Raw genomic sequence first — 16,142 nt, 5'->3', positions numbered from 1 at the left:
TTCATAGAAATTGTTCTATATTTTCATCAAATTTTGTTCTTTCATTGCTGTTTTGCTACTTTATTGGTTTGCCAACCATCGTGCTTCATTACTAGTAGACCATGTTACGGTCCTGGCCATATGTGTTGTTTTTATTTTCTTGTTCTTATAGGTGCCCTGCCTGATTGGCTGGATTGGGGGGCAGTACAGGAAGCTGATTGGTCCATCCTACACTTCCTGGAGTTTTAAAAGTATGGTTCCCAACAGCTAGCGAGGCTCTTTCTGGCATCAGCACCTGATTGCTGTTCTTGGTTTCTAAACCTTATTTAGCATTTTTGAATTGTTAGGTTTTGTGCCGTGGTTTTGTTTATAAATTGTATATTTTGTAAATAGTATTAAATCTGTAGGGGTGGACTGCCATTTTTCTTTTGATTGTTTTCTCTTGTTTTCACATTAGGGAGTTAGGGTTAGCGACTGTCTTTTGGTTTGTTTCTTTCTATCAGGCTAGCTAGTACTTTCTGTGGGAAATGGCTTATTTTGTTTATTATGTTGGCCTTGGTTCGCCCTGAGTTGTAGTGTCATGTTTTGTTTGACACTTTCTTTCGTTTAAAATAAATATCATTCTGTTGGAACATCTCGATCCTGGATTTTGGTTTGGGGATCGGAGAGGGAACATGCTAATTTATCTTTGTATGTTGCACCCTGACCCCCTAGAAAGGGGCGTAACAGACCAGTACAGTTATAGTAGTTTGTACTTTGCCACATTTATCTTCTTCTTAGCAAGTGTCATGCATTCTGCTTCTCCAGCGTTTTTAAGAGCTGTTGATGATGTCAAATGCAGCTTCCGGCCACACCGCTCTCTGAGCGCCCGATCTCGTCCGATCTCGGCAGCCAAATACGGCCGGGCCTGGTTAGTACTTGGTAGGAAGACCGCCTGGGAATACCAGGTGCTGTAAGCTTTTTTGCTTGGGTTTACGGGCAGCACAAGCTGGTGTTACTGCCTATTTATTCATAGAAATTGTTCTATATTTTCATCAAATTTTGTTCTTTCATTGCTGTTTTGCTACTTTATTGGTTTGTCAACCATCGTGCTTCATTACTAGTAGACCATGTTACGGTCCTGGCCATATGTGTTGTTTTTATTTTCTTGTTCTTATAGGTGCCCTGCCTGATTGGCCGGATTTGGGGGAAGTACAGGAAGCTGATTGGTCAATCCTACACTTCCTGGAGTTTTAAAAGTACGGTTCCCAACAGCTAGCGAGGCTCTTTCTGGCAGCAGCACCTGTTTGCTGTTCTTGGTTTCCAAACCTTATTTAGCATTTTTGAATTGTTAGGTTTTGTGCCGTGATTTTGTTTATAAATTGCATATTTTGTAAATAGTATTAAATCTGTAGGGGTGGACTGCCATTTTTCTTTTGATTGTTTTCTCTTGTTTTCGCATTAGGGAGTTAGGGTTAGCGACTGTCTTTTGGTTTGTTTCTTTCTATCAGGCTAGCTAGCACTTTCTGTGGGAAATGGCTTATTTTGTTTATTATGTTGGCCTTGGTTCGCCCTGAGTTGTAGTGTCATGTTTTGTTTGACACTTTCATTCGTTTAAAATAAATATCATTCTGTTGGAACATCTCGATCCTGGATTTTGGTTTGGGGATCGGAGAGGGAACATGCAAATTTATCTTTGTATGTTTCACCCTGACCCCCTAGACAGGGGCGTAACAGACCAGTACAGTTATAGTACTTTGTACTTTGCCACATTTATCTTCTTCTTAGCAAGTGTCATGCATTCTGCTTCTCTAGCGTTTTTAAGAGCTGTTGATGATGTCAAATGCATGTTACGGCCACACCGCTCTCTAAGCGCCCGATCTCGTCCGATCTCGGCAGCCAAATAGGGCCGGGCCTGGTTAGTACTTGGTAGGAAGACCGCCTGGGAATACCAGGTGCTGTAAGCTTTTTTGCTTGGGTTTACGGGCAGCTCAAGCTGGTGTTACTGCCTATTTATTCATAGAAATTGTTCTATATTTTCATCAAATTTTGTTCTTTCATTGCTGTTTTGCTACTTTATTGGTTTGTCAACCATCGTGCTTCATTACTAGTAGACCATGTTACGGTCCTGGCCATATGTGTTGTTTTTATTTTCTTGTTCTTATAGGTGCCCTGCCTGATTGGCCGGATTTGGGGGAAGTACAGGAAGCTGATTGGTCCATCCTACACTTCCTGGAGTTTTAAAAGTACGGTTCCCAACAGCTAGCGAGGCTCTTTCTGGCAGCAGCACCTGTTTGCTGTTCTTGGTTTCCAAATCTTATTTAGCATTTTTGAATTGTTAGGTTTTTTGCCGTGGTTTTGTTTATAAATTGTATATTTTGTAAATAGTATTAAATCTGTAGGGGTGGACTGCCATTTTCTTTTGATTGTTTTCTCTTGTTTTCACATTAGGGAGTTAGGGTTAGCGACTATCTTTTGGTTTGTTTATTTCTATCAGGCTAGCTAGCACTTTCTGTGGGAAATGGCTTATTTTGTTTATTATGTTGGCCTTGGTTCGCCCTGAGTTGTAGTGTCATGTTTTGTTTGACACTTTCTTTCGTTTAAAATAAATATCATTCTGTTGGAACATCTCAATCCTGGATTTTGGTTTGAGGATCGGAGAGGGAACATGCAAATTTATCTTTGTATGTTTCACCCTGACCCCCTAGACAGGGGCGTAACAGACCAGTACAGTTATAGTACTTTGTACTTTGCCACATTTATCTTCTTCTTAGCAAGTGTCATGCATTCTGCTTTTCTAGCGTTTTTAAGAGCTGTTGATAATGTCAAATGCAGCTTACGGCCACACCGCTCTCTAAGCGCCCGATCTCGTCCGATCTCGGCAGCCAAATAGGGCCGGGCCTGGTTAGTACTTGGTAGGAAGACCGCCTGGGAATACCAGGTGCTGTAAGCTTTTTTGCTTGGGTTTACGGGCAGCTCAAACTGGTGTTACTGCCTATTTATTCATAGAAATTGTTCTATATTTTCATCAAATTTTGTTCTTTCATTGCTGTTTTGCTACTTTATTGGTTTGTCAACCATCGTGCTTCATTACTAGTAGACCATGTTACGGTCCTGGCCATATGTGTTGTTTTTATTTTCTTGTTCTTATAGGTGCCCTGCCTGATTGGCCGGATTTGGGGGAAGTACAGGAAGCTGATTGGTCCATCCTACACTTCCTGGAGTTTTAAAAGTACGGTTCCCAACAGCTAGCGAGGCTCTTTCTGGCATCAGCACCTGTTTGCTGTTCTTGGTTTCCAAACCTTATTTAGCATTTTTGAATTGTTAGGTTTTGTGCCGTGGTTTTGTTTATAAATTGTATATTTTGTAAATAGTAATAAATCTGTAGGGGTGGACTGCCATTTTTCTTTTGATTGTTTTCTCTTGTTTTCACATTAGGGAGTTAGGGTTAGCGACTATCTTTTGGTTTGTTTATTTCTATCAGGCTAGCTAGCACTTTCTGTGGGAAATGGCTTATTTTGTTTATTATGTTGGCCTTGGTTCGCCCTGAGTTGTAGTGTCATGTTTTGTTTGACACTTTCTTTCGTTTAAAATAAATATCATTCTGTTGGAACATCTCAATCCTGGATTTTGGTTTGGGGATCGGAGAGGGAACATGCAAATTTATCTTTGTATGTTTCACCCTGACCCCCTAGACAGGGGCGTAACAGACCAGTACAGTTATAGTACTTTGTACTTTGCCACATTTATCTTCTTCTTAGCAAGTGTCATGCATTCTGCTTCTCTAGCGTTTTTAAGAGCTGTTGATGATATCAAATGCATGTTACGGCCACACCGCTCTCTAAGCGCCCGATCTCGTCCGATCTCGGCAGCCAAATAGGGCCGGGCCTGGTTAGTACTTGGTAGGAAGACCGCCTGGGAATACCAGGTGCTGTAAGCTTTTTTGCTTGGGTTTACGGGCAGCTCAAGCTGGTGTTACTGCCTATTTATTCATAGAAATTGTTCTATATTTTCATCAAATTTTGTTCTTTCATTGCTGTTTTGCTACTTTATTGGTTTGCCAACCATCGTGCTTCATTACTAGTAGACCATGTTACGGTCCTGGCCATATGTGTTGTTTTTATTTTCTTGTTCTTATAGGTGCCCTGCCTGATTGGCTGGATTGGGGGGCAGTACAGGAAGCTGATTGGTCCATCCTACACTTCCTGGAGTTTTAAAAGTATGGTTCCCAACAGCTAGCGAGGCTCTTTCTGGCATCAGCACCTGTTTGCTGTTCTTGGTTTCCAAACCTTATTTAGCATTTTTGAATTGTTAGGTTTTGTGCCGTGGTTTTGTTTATAAATTGTATATTTTGTAAATAGTATTAAATCTGTAGGGGTGAACTGCCATTTTCTTTGGACTGTTTTCACATTAGGGAGTTAGGGTTAGCGACTGTCTTTTGGTTTGTTTCTTTCTATCAGGCTAGCTAGCACTTTCTGTGGGAAATGGCTTATTTTGTTTATTATGTTGGCCTTGGTTCGCCCTGAGTTGTAGTGTCATGTTTTGTTTGACACTTTCTTTCGTTTAAAATAAATATCATTCTGTTGGAACATCTCGATCCTGGATTTTGGTTTGGGGATCGGAGAGGGAACATGCTAATTTATCTTTGTATGTTGCACCCTGACCCCCTAGAAAGGGGCGTAACAGACCAGTACAGTTATAGTAGTTTGTACTTTGCCACATTTATCTTCTTCTTAGCAAGTGTCATGCATTCTGCTTCTCCAGCGTTTTTAAGAGCTGTTGATGATATCAAATGCAGCTTACGGCCACACCGCTCTCTAAGCGCCCGATCTCGTCCGATCTCGGCAGCCAAATAGGGCCGGGCCTGGTTAGTACTTGGTAGGAAGACCGCCTGGGAATACCAGGTGCTGTAAGCTTTTTTGCTTGGGTTTACGGGCAGCTCAAGCTGGTGTTGCTGCCTATTTATTCATTAAATTGTTCTATATTTTCATCAAATTTTGTTCTTTCATTGCTGTTTTGCTACTTTTTTGGTTTGTCAACCATCGTGCTTCATTACTAGTAGACCATGTTACGGTCCTGGCCATATGTGTTGTTTTTATTTTCTTGTTCTTATAGGTGCCGTGCCTGATTGGCCGGATTTGGGGGAAGTACAGGAAGCTGATTGGTCCATCCTACACTTCCTGGAGTTTTAAATGTACGGTTCCCAACAGCTAGCGAGGCTCTTTCTGGCAGCAGCACCTGTTTGCTGTTCTTGGTTTCCAAATCTTATTTAGCATTTTTGAATTGTTAGGTTTTGTGCCGTGGTTTTGTTTATAAATTGTATATTTTGTAAATAGTATTAAATCTGTAGGGGTGGACTGCCATTTTCTTTTGATTGTTTTCTCTTGTTTTCACATTAGGGAGTTAGGGTTAGCGACTATCTTTTGGTTTGTTTATTTCTATCAGGCTAGCTAGCACTTTCTGTGGGAAATGGCTTATTTTGTTTATTATGTTGGCCTTGGTTCGCCCTGAGTTGTAGTGTCATGTTTTGTTTGACACTTTCTTTCGTTTAAAATAAATATCATTCTGTTGGAACATCTCAATCCTGGATTTTGGTTTGGGGATCGGAGAGGGAACATGCTAATTTATCTTTGTATGTTGCACCCTGAGCCCCTAGACAGGGGCGTAACAGACCAGTACAGTTATAGTACTTTGTACTTTGCCACATTTATCTTCTTCTTAGCAAGTGTCATGCATTCTGCTTCTCCAGCGTTTTTAAGAGCTGTTGATGATGTCATATGCAGCTTACGGCCACACCGCTCTCTAAGCGCCCGATCTCGCCCAATCTCGGCAGCCAAATAGAGCCGGGCCTGGTTAGTACTTGGTAGGAAGACCGCCTGGGAATACCAGGTGCTGTAAGCTTTTTTGCTTGGGTTTACGGGCAGCTCAAGCTGGTGTTACTGCCTATTTATTCATAGAAATTGTTCTATATTTTCATCAAATTTTGTTCTTTCATTGCTGTTTTGCTACTTTATTGGTTTGTCAACCATCGTGCTTCATTACTAGTAGACCATGTTACGGTCCTGGCCATATGTGTTGTTTTTATTTTCTTGTTCTTATAGGTGCCCTGCCTGATTGGCCGGATTTAGGGGAAGTACAGGAAGCTGATTGGTCCATCCTACACTTCCTGGAGTTTTAAATGTACGGTTCCCAACAGCTAGCGAGGCTCTTTCTGGCAGCAGCACCTGTTGGCTGTTCTTGGTTTCCAAATCTTATTTAGCATTTTTGAATTGTTAGGTTTTGTGCCGTGGTTTTGTTTATAAATTGTATATTTTGTAAATAGTATTAAATCTGTAGGGGTGGACTGCCATTTTCTTTTGATTGTTTTCTCTTGTTTTCACATTAGGGAGTTAGGGTTAGCGACTATCTTTTGGTTTGTTTATTTCTATCAGGCTAGCTAGCACTTTCTGTGGGAAATGGCTTATTTTGTTTATTATGTTGGCCTTGGTTCGCCCTGAGTTGTAGTGTCATGTTTTGTTTGACACTTTCTTTCGTTTAAAATAAATATCATTCTGTTGGAACATCTCGATCCTGGATTTTGGTTTGGGGATCGGAGAGGGAACATGCTAATTTATCTTTGTATGTTGCACCCTGACCCCCTAGAAAGGGGCGTAACAGACCAGTACAGTTATAGTACTTTGTACTTTGACACATTTATCTTCTTCTTAGCAAGTGTCATGCATTCTGCTTCTCTAGCGTTTTTAAGAGCTGTTGATAATGTCAAATGCAGCTTACGGCCACACCGCTCTCTAAGCGCCCGATCTCGTCCGATCTCGGCAGCCAAATAGAGCCGGGCCTGGTTAGTACTTGGTAGGAAGACCGCCTGGGAATACCAGGTGCTGTAAGCTTTTTTGCTTGGGTTTACAGGCAGCACAAGCTGGTGTTACTGCCTATTTATTCATAGAAATTGTTCTATATTTTCATCAAATTTTGTTCTTTCATTGCTGTTTTGCTACTTTATTGGTTTGCCAACCATCGTGCTACATTACTAGTAGACCATGTTACGGTCCTGGCCATATGTGTTGTTTTTATTTTCTTGTTCTTATAGGTGCCCTGCCTGATTGGCCGGATTGGGGGGCAGTACAGGAAGCTGATTGGTCAATCCTACACTTCCTGGAGTTTTAAAAGTACGGTTCCCAACAGCTAGCGAGGCTCTTTCTGGCAGCAGCACCTGTTTGCTGTTCTTGGTTTCCAAATCTTATTTAGCATTTTTGAATTGTTAGGTTTTGTGCCGTGGTTTTGTTTATAAATTGTATATTTTGTAAATAGTATTAAATCTGTAGGGGTGGACTGCCATTTTCTTTTGATTGTTTTCTCTTGTTTTCACATTAGGGAGTTAGGGTTAGCGACTATCTTTTGGTTTGTTTATTTCTATCAGGCTAGCTAGCACTTTCTGTGGGAAATGGCTTATTTTGTTTATTATGTTGGCCTTGGTTCGCCCTGAGTTGTAGTGTCATGTTTTGTTTGACACTTTCTTTCGTTTAAAATAAATATCATTCTGTTGGAACATCTCAATCCTGGATTTTGGTTTGAGGATCGGAGAGGGAACATGCAAATTTATCTTTGTATGTTTCACCCTGACCCCCTAGACAGGGGCTTAACAGACCAGTAAAGTTATAGTACTTTGTACTTTGCCACATTTATCTTCTTCTTAGCAAGTGTCATGCATTCTGCTTCTCTAGCGTTTTTAAGAGCTGTTGATAATGTCAAATGCAGCTTACGGCCACACCGCTCTCTAAGCGCCCGATCTCGTCCGATCTCGGCAGCCAAATAGAGCCGGGCCTGGTTAGTACTTGGTAGGAAGACCGCCTGGGAATACCAGGTGCTGTAAGCTTTTTTGCTTGGGTTTACGGGCAGCTCAAGCTGGTGTTACTGCCTATTTATTCATAGAAATTGTTCTATATTTTCATCAAATTTTGTTCTTTCATTGCTGTTTTGCTACTTTATTGGTTTGTCAACCATCGTGCTTCATTACTAGTAGACCATGTTACGGTCATGGCCATATGTGTTGTTTTTATTTTCTTGTTCTTATAGGTGCCCTGCCTGATTGGCCGGATTTGGGGGAAGTACAGGAAGCTGATTGGTCCATCCTACACTTCCTGGAGTTTTAAAAGTACGGTTCCCAACAGCTAGCGAGGCTCTTTCTGGCAGCAGCACCTGTTTGCTGTTCTTAGTTTCCAAATCTTATTTAGCATTTTTGAATTGTTAGGTTTTGTGCCGTGGTTTTGTTTATAAATTGTATATTTTGTAAATAGTATTAAATCTGTAGGGGTGGACTGCCATTTTTCTTTTGATTGTTTTCTCTTGTTTTCACATTATAGGGAGTTAGGGTTAGCGACTATCTTTTGGTTTGTTTATTTCTATCAGGCTAGCTAGCACTTTCTGTGGGAAATGGCTTATTTTGTTTATTATGTTGGCCTTGGTTCGCCCTGAGTTGTAGTGTCATGTTTTGTTTGACACTTTCTTTCGTTTAAAATAAATATCATTCTGTTGGAACATCTCGATTCTGGATTTTGGTTTGGGGATCGGAGAGGGAACATGCTAATTTATCTTTGTATGTTGCACCCTGACCCCCTAGACAGGGGCGTAACAGACCAGTACAGTTATAGTACTTTGTACTTTGCCACATTTATCTTCTTCTTAGCAAGTGTCATGCATTCTGCTTCTCCAGCGTTTTTAAGAGCTGTTGATGATGTCAAATGCAGCTTCCGGCCACACCGCTCTCTGAGCGCCCGATCTCGTCCGATCTCGGCAGCCAAATACGGCCGGGCCTGGTTAGTACTTGGTAGGAAGACCGCCTGGGAATACCAGGTGCTGTAAGCTTTTTTGCTTGGGTTTACGGGCAGCACAAGCTGGTGTTACTGCCTATTTATTCATAGAAATTGTTCTATATTTTCATCAAATTTTGTTCTTTCATTGCTGTTTTGCTACTTTATTGGTTTGTCAACCATCGTGCTTCATTACTAGTAGACCATGTTACGGTCCTGGCCATATGTGTTGTTTTTATTTTCTTGTTCTTATAGGTGCCCTGCCTGATTGGCCGGATTTGGGGGAAGTACAGGAAGCTGATTGGTCAATCCTACACTTCCTGGAGTTTTAAAAGTACGGTTCCCAACAGCTAGCGAGGCTCTTTCTGGCAGCAGCACCTGTTTGCTGTTCTTGGTTTCCAAATCTTATTTAGCAGTTTTGAATTGTTAGGTTTTGTGCCGTGGTTTTGTTTATAAATTGTATATTTTGTAAATAGTATTAAATCTGTAGGGGTGGACTGCCATTTTCTTTTGATTGTTTTCTCTTGTTTTCACATTAGGGAGTTAGGGTTAGCGACTATCTTTTGGTTTGTTTATTTCTATCAGGCTAGCTAGCACTTTCTGTGGGAAATGGCTTATTTTGTTTATTATGTTGGCCTTGGTTCGCCCTGAGTTGTAGTGTCATGTTTTGTTTGACACTTTCTTTCGTTTAAAATAAATATCATTCTGTTGGAACATCTCAATCCTGGATTTTGGTTTGAGGATCGGAGAGGGAACATGCAAATTTATCTTTGTATGTTTCACCCTGACCCCCTAGACAGGGGCGTAACAGACCAGTACAGTTATAGTACTTTGTACTTTGCCACATTTATCTTCTTCTTAGCAAGTGTCATGCATTCTGCTTCTCCAGCGTTTTTAAGAGCTGTTGATGATGTCAAATGCAGCTTACGGCCACACCGCTCTCTGAGCGCCCGATCTCGTCCGATCTCAGCAGCCAAATAGGGCCGGGCCTGGTTAGTACTTGGTAGGAAGACCGCCTGGGAATACCAGGTGCTGTAAGCTTTTTTGCTTGGGTTTACGGGCAGCACAAGCTGGTGTTACTGCCTATTTATTCATAGAAATTGTTCTATATTTTCATCAAATTTTGTTCTTTCATTGCTGTTTTGCTACTTTATTGGTTTGTCAACCATCGTGCTTCATTACTAGTAGACCATGTTACGGTCCTGGCCATATGTGTTGTTTTTATTTTCTTGTTCTTATAGGTGCCCTGCCTGATTGGCCGGATTTGGGGGAAGTACAGGAAGCTGATTGGTCCATCCTACACTTCCTGGAGTTTTAAAAGTACGGTTCCCAACAGCTAGCGAGGCTCTTTCTGGCAGCAGCACCTGTTTGCTGTTCTTGGTTTCCAAACCTTATTTAGCATTTTTGAATTGTTAGGTTTTGTGCCGTGGTTTTGTTTATAAATTGTATATTTTGTAAATAGTATTAAATCTGTAGGGGTGGACTGCCATTTTTCTTTTGATTGTTTTCTCTTGTTTTCGCATTAGGGAGTTAGGGTTAGCGACTGTCTTTTGGCTTGTTTCTTTCTATCAGGCTAGCTAGCACTTTCTGTGGGAAATGGCTTATTTTGTTTATTATGTTGGCCTTGGTTCGCCCTGAGTTGTAGTGTCATGTTTTGTTTGACACTTTCTTTCGTTTAAAATAAATATCATTCTGTTGGAACATCTCGATCCTGGATTTTGGTTTGGGGATCGGAGAGGGAACATGCAAATTTATCTTTGTATGTTTCACCCTGACCCCCTAGACAGGGGCGTAACAGACCAGTACAGTTATAGTACTTTGTACTTTGCCACATTTATCTTCTTCTTAGCAAGTGTCATGCATTCTGCTTCTCCAGCGTTTTTAAGAGCTGTTGATGATATCAAATGCAGCTTACGGCCACACCGCTCTCTAAGCGCCCGATCTCGTCCGATCTCGGCAGCCAAATAGAGCCGGGCCTGGTTAGTACTTGGTAGGAAGACCGCCTGGGAATACCAGGTGCTGTAAGCTTTTTTGCTTAGGTTTACGGGCAGCACAAGCTGGTGTTACTGCCTATTTATTCATAGAAATTGTTCTATATTTTCATCAAATTTTGTTCTTTCATTGCTGTTTTGCTACTTTATTGGTTTGCCAACCATCGTGCTTCATTACTAGTAGACCATGTTACGGTCCTGGCCATATGTGTTGTTTTTATTTTCTTGTTCTTATAGGTGCCCTGCCTGATTGGCTGGATTGGGGGGCAGTACAGGAAGCTGATTGGTCCATCCTACACTTCCTGGAGTTTTAAAAGTATGGTTCCCAACAGCTAGCGAGGCTCTTTCTGGCATCAGCACCTGTTTGCTGTTCTTGGTTTCCAAACCTTATTTAGCATTTTTGAATTGTTAGGTTTTGTGCCGTGGTTTTGTTTATAAATTGTATATTTTGTAAATAGTATTAAATCTGTAGGGGTGGACTGCCATTTTTCTTTTGATTGTTTTCTCTTGTTTTCACATTAGGGAGTTAGGGTTAGCGACTGTCTTTTGGTTTGTTTATTTCTATCAGGCTAGCTAGCACTTTCTGTGGGAAATGGCTTATTTTGTTTATTATGTTGGCCTTGGTTCGCCCTGAGTTGTAGTGTCATGTTTTGTTTGACACTTTCTTTCGTTTAAAATAAATATCATTCTGTTGGAACATCTCAATCCTGGATTTTGGTTTGGGGATCGGAGAGGGAACATGCAAATTTATCTTTGTATGTTTCACCCTGACCCCCTAGACAGGGGCGTAACAGACCAGTACAGTTATAGTACTTTGTACTTTGCCACATTTATCTTCTTCTTAGCAAGTGTCATGCATTCTGCTTCTCTAGCGTTTTTAAGAGCTGTTGATGATGTCAAATGCATGTTACGGCCACACCGCTCTCTAAGCGCCCGATCTCGTCCGATCTCGGCAGCCAAATAGGGCCGGGCCTGGTTAGTACTTGGTAGGAAGACCGCCTGGGAATACCAGGTGCTGTAAGCTTTTTTGCTTGGGTTTACGGGCAGCTCAAGCTGGTGTTACTGCCTATTTATTCATAGAAATTGTTCTATATTTTCATCAAATTTTGTTCTTTCATTGCTGTTTTGCTACTTTATTGGTTTGTCAACCATCGTGCTTCATTACTAGTAGACCATGTTACGGTCCTGGCCATATGTGTTGTTTTTATTTTCTTGTTCTTATAGGTGCCCTGCCTGATTGGCCGGATTTGGGGGAAGTACAGGAAGCTGATTGGTCCATCCTACACTTCCTGGAGTTTTAAATGTACGGTTCCCAACAGCTAGCGAGGCTCTTTCTGGCAGCAGCACCTGTTTGCTGTTCTTGGTTTCCAAATCTTATTTAGCAGTTTTGAATTGTTAGGTTTTGTGCCGTGGTTTTGTTTATAAATTGTATATTTTGTAAATAGTATTAAATCTGTAGGGGTGGACTGCCATTTTCTTTTGATTGTTTTCTCTTGTTTTCACATTAGGGAGTTAGGGTTAGCGACTATCTTTTGGTTTTTTTATTTCTATCAGGCTAGCTAGCACTTTCTGTGGGAAATGGCTTATTTTGTTTATTATGTTGGCCTTGGTTCGCCCTGAGTTGTAGTGTCATGTTTTGTTTGACACTTTCTTTCGTTTAAAATAAATATCATTCTGTTGGAACATCTCAATCCTGGATTTTGGTTTGGGGATCGGAGAGGGAACATGCAAATTTATCTTTGTATGTTTCACCCTGACCCCCTAGACAGGGGCGTAACAGACCAGTACAGTTATAGTACTTTGTACTTTGCCACATTTATCTTCTTCTTAGCAAGTGTCATGCATTCTGCTTCTCTAGCGTTTTTAAGAGTTGTTGATGATGTCAAATGCATGTTACGGCCACACCGCTCTCTAAGCGCCCGATCTCGTCCGATCTCGGCAGCCAAATAGGGCCGGGCCTGGTTAGTACTTGGTAGGAAGACCGCCTGGGAATACCAGGTGCTGTAAGCTTTTTTGCTTGAATTTACGGGCAGCTCAAGCTGGTGTTACTGCCTATTTATTCATAGAAATTGTTCTATATTTTCATCAAATTTTGTTCTTTCATTGCTGTTTTGCTACTTTATTGGTTTGTCAACCATCGTGCTTCATTACTAGTAGACCATGTTACGGTCCTGGCCATATGTGTTGTTTTTATTTTCTTGTTCTTATAGGTGCCCTGCCTGATTGGCCGGATTTGGGGGAAGTACAGGATGCTGATTGGTCCATCCTACACTTCCTGGAGTTTTAAATGTACGGTTCCCAACAGCTAGCGAGGCTCTTTCTGGCAGCAGCACCTGTTTGTTGTTCTTGGTTTCCAAATCTTATTTAGCATTTTTGAATTGTTAGGTTTTGTGCCGTGGTTTTGTTTATAAATTGTATATTTTGTAAATAGTATTAAATCTGTAGGGGTGGACTGCCATTTTCTTTTGATTGTTTTCTCTTGTTTTCACATTAGGGAGTTAGGGTTAGCGACTATCTTTTGGTTTGTTTATTTCTATCAGGCTAGCTAGCACTTTCTGTGGGAAATGGCTTATTTTGTTTATTATGTTGGCCTTGGTTCGCCCTGAGTTGTAGTGTCATGTTTTGTTTGACACTTTCTTTCGTTTAAAATAAATATCATTCTGTTGGAACATCTCGATCCTGGATTTTGGTTTGGGGATCGGAGAGGGAACATGCAAATTTATCTTTGTATGTTTCACCCTGACCCCCTAGACAGGGGCGTAACAGACCAGTACAGTTATAGTACTTTGTACTTTGCCACATTTATCTTCTTCTTAGCAAGTGTCATGCATTCTGCTTCTCTAGCGTTTTTAAGAGCTGTTGATAATGTCAAATGCAGCTTACGGCCACACCGCTCTGTAAGCGCCCGATCTCGTCCGATCTCCGCAGCCAAATAGAGCCGGGCCTGGTTAGTACTTGGTAGGAAGACCGCCTGGGAATACCAGGTGCTGTAAGCTTTTTTGCTTGGGTTTACAGGCAGCACAAGCTGGTGTTACTGCCTATTTATTCATAGAAATTGTTCTATATTTTCATCAAATTTTGTTCTTTCATTGCTGTTTTGCTACTTTATTGGTTTGCCAACCATCGTGCTTCATTACTAGTAGACCATGTTACGGTCCTGGCCATATGTGTTGTTTTTATTTTCTTGTTCTTATAGGTGCCCTGCCTGATTGGCCGGATTGGGGGGCAGTACAGGAAGCTGATTGGTCCATCCTACACTTCCTGGAGTTTTAAAAGTACGGTTCCCAACAGCTAGCGAGGCTCTTTCTGGCATCAGCACCTGTTTGCTGTTCTTGGTTTCCAAACCTTATTTAGCATTTTTGAATTGTTAGGTTTTGTGCCGTGGTTTTGTTTATAAATTGTATATTTTGTAAATAGTATTAAATCTGTAGGGGTGAACTGCCATTTTCTTTGGACTATTTTCACATTAGGGAGTTAGGGTTAGCGACTGTCTTTTGGTTTGTTTATTTCTATCAGGCTAGCTAGCACTTTCTGTGGGAAATGGCTTATTTTGTTTATTATGTTGGCCTTGGTTCGCCCTGAGTTGTAGTGTCATGTTTTGTTTGACACTTTCTTTCGTTTAAAATAAATATCATTCTGTTGGAACATCTCGATCCTGGATTTTGGTTTGGGGATCGGAGAGGGAACATGCTAATTTATCTTTGTATGTTGCACCCTGACCCCCTAGAAAGGGGCGTAACAGACCAGTACAGTTATAGTACTTTGTACTTTGCCACATTTATCTTCTTCTTAGCAAGTGTCATGCATTCTGCTTCTCCAGCGTTTTTAAGAGCTGTTGATGATATCAAATGCAGCTTACGGCCACACCGCTCTCTAAGCGCCCGATCTCGTCCGATCTCGGCAGCCAAATAGAGCCGGTCCTGGTTAGTACTTGGTAGGAAGACCGCCTGGGAATACCAGGTGCTGTAAGCTTTTTTGCTTGGGTTTACGGGCAGCACAAGCTGGTGTTACTCCCTATTTATTCATAGAAATTGTTCTATATTTTCATCAAATTTTGTTCTTTCATTGCTGTTTTGCTACTTTATTGGTTTGCCAACCATCGTGCTTCATTACTAGTAGACCATGTTACGGTCCTGGCCATATGTGTTGTTTTTATTTTCTTGTTCTTATAGGTGCCCTGCCTGATTGGCTGGATTGGGGGGCAGTACAGGAAGCTGATTGGTCCATCCTACACTTCCTGGAGTTTTAAAAGTACGGTTCCCAACAGCTAGCGAGGCTCTTTCTGGCAGCAGCACCTGTTTGCTGTTCTTGGTTTCCAAATCTTATTTAGCATTTTTGAATTGTTAGGTTTTGTGCCGTGGTTTTGTTTATAAATTGTATATTTTGTAAATAGTATTAAATCTGTAGGGGTGGACTGCCATTTTCTTTTGATTGTTTTCTCTTGTTTTCACATTAGGGAGTTAGGGTTAGCGACTATCTTTTGGTTTGTTTATTTCTATCAGGCTAGCTAGCACTTTCTGTGGGAAATGGCTTATTTTGTTTATTATGTTGGCCTTGGTTCGCCCTGAGTTGTAGTGTCATGTTTTGTTTGACACTTTCTTTCGTTTAAAATAAATATCATTCTGTTGGAACATCTCAATCCTGGATTTTGGTTTGAGGATCGGAGAGGGAACATGCAAATTTATCTTTGTATGTTTCACCCTGACCCCCTAGACAGGGGCGTAACAGACCAGTACAGTTATAGTACTTTGTACTTTGCCACATTTATCTTCTTCTTAGCAAGTGTCATGCATTCTGCTTCTCTAGCGTTTTTAAGAGCTGTTGATAATGTCAAATGCAGCTTACGGCCACACCGCTCTGTAAGCGCCCGATCTCGTCCGATCTCGGCAGCCAAATAGAGCCGGGCCTGGTTAGTACTTGGTAGGAAGACCGCCTGGGAATACCAGGTGCTGTAAGCTTTTTTGCTTGGGTTTACAGGCAGCACAAGCTGGTGTTACTGCCTATTTATTCATAGAAATTGTTCTATATTTTCATCAAATTTTGTTCTTTCATTGCTGTTTTGCTACTTTATTGGTTTGCCAACCATCGTGCTTCATTACTAGTAGACCATGTTACGGTCCTGGCCATATGTGTTGTTTTTATTTTCTTGTTCTTATAGGTGCCCTGCCTGATTGGCCGGATTGGGGGGCAGTACAGGAAGCTGATTGGTCCATCCTACACTTCCTGGAGTTTTAAAAGTACGGTTCCCAACAGCTAGCGAGGCTCTTTCTGGCATCAGCACCTGTTTGCTGTTCTTGGTTTCCAAACCTTATTTAGCATTTTTGAATTGTTATGTTTTGTGCCGTGGTTTTGTTTATAAATTGTGTATTTTGTAAATAGTATTAAA

General features: G+C 41.2%; 1 non-coding gene and 15 pseudogenes across 1 annotated transcript; all 16 read left to right on the top strand.

Annotated features, from left to right (window-relative positions):
- Positions 1-819: 819 nt before the first annotated feature.
- Positions 820-938, top strand: LOC137116302 (5S ribosomal RNA; annotated as a pseudogene).
- An 868-nt stretch (positions 939-1,806) lies between these two features.
- Positions 1,807-1,925, top strand: LOC137116155 (5S ribosomal RNA; annotated as a pseudogene).
- Positions 1,926-2,792: 867 nt separating this feature from the next.
- Positions 2,793-2,911, top strand: LOC137115959 (5S ribosomal RNA; annotated as a pseudogene).
- Positions 2,912-3,779: 868 nt separating this feature from the next.
- On the top strand, positions 3,780-3,898 carry LOC137116154 (5S ribosomal RNA; annotated as a pseudogene).
- An 857-nt stretch (positions 3,899-4,755) lies between these two features.
- On the top strand, positions 4,756-4,874 carry LOC137115958 (5S ribosomal RNA; annotated as a pseudogene).
- An 866-nt stretch (positions 4,875-5,740) lies between these two features.
- On the top strand, positions 5,741-5,859 carry LOC137116246 (5S ribosomal RNA; annotated as a pseudogene).
- Positions 5,860-6,726: 867 nt separating this feature from the next.
- Positions 6,727-6,845, top strand: LOC137115854 (5S ribosomal RNA; annotated as a pseudogene).
- An 867-nt stretch (positions 6,846-7,712) lies between these two features.
- On the top strand, positions 7,713-7,831 carry LOC137115852 (5S ribosomal RNA; annotated as a pseudogene).
- Positions 7,832-8,701: 870 nt separating this feature from the next.
- On the top strand, positions 8,702-8,820 carry LOC137116301 (5S ribosomal RNA; annotated as a pseudogene).
- An 867-nt stretch (positions 8,821-9,687) lies between these two features.
- Positions 9,688-9,806, top strand: LOC137116214 (5S ribosomal RNA; annotated as a pseudogene).
- An 868-nt stretch (positions 9,807-10,674) lies between these two features.
- LOC137115851 (5S ribosomal RNA) lies at positions 10,675-10,793 on the top strand (annotated as a pseudogene).
- Positions 10,794-11,661: 868 nt separating this feature from the next.
- Positions 11,662-11,780, top strand: LOC137116152 (5S ribosomal RNA; annotated as a pseudogene).
- Positions 11,781-12,647: 867 nt separating this feature from the next.
- Positions 12,648-12,766, top strand: LOC137116151 (5S ribosomal RNA; annotated as a pseudogene).
- Positions 12,767-13,633: 867 nt separating this feature from the next.
- Positions 13,634-13,752, top strand: LOC137116029 (5S ribosomal RNA; annotated as a pseudogene).
- An 857-nt stretch (positions 13,753-14,609) lies between these two features.
- On the top strand, positions 14,610-14,728 carry LOC137116030 (5S ribosomal RNA; annotated as a pseudogene).
- Positions 14,729-15,595: 867 nt separating this feature from the next.
- Positions 15,596-15,714, top strand: LOC137115842 (5S ribosomal RNA). Its single transcript, XR_010913560.1, has one exon. It is a non-coding gene; the product is annotated as a 5S ribosomal RNA (ribosomal RNA).
- The last annotated feature ends 428 nt before the right edge of the window (positions 15,715-16,142 follow it).

This window comes from Channa argus, unplaced genomic scaffold (assembly GCF_033026475.1).
Source record: "Channa argus isolate prfri unplaced genomic scaffold, Channa argus male v1.0 Contig030, whole genome shotgun sequence".
Taxonomy (NCBI): Eukaryota; Metazoa; Chordata; class Actinopteri; order Anabantiformes; family Channidae; genus Channa; species Channa argus.
This window is presented reverse-complemented; position numbering and strand designations above follow the sequence as displayed.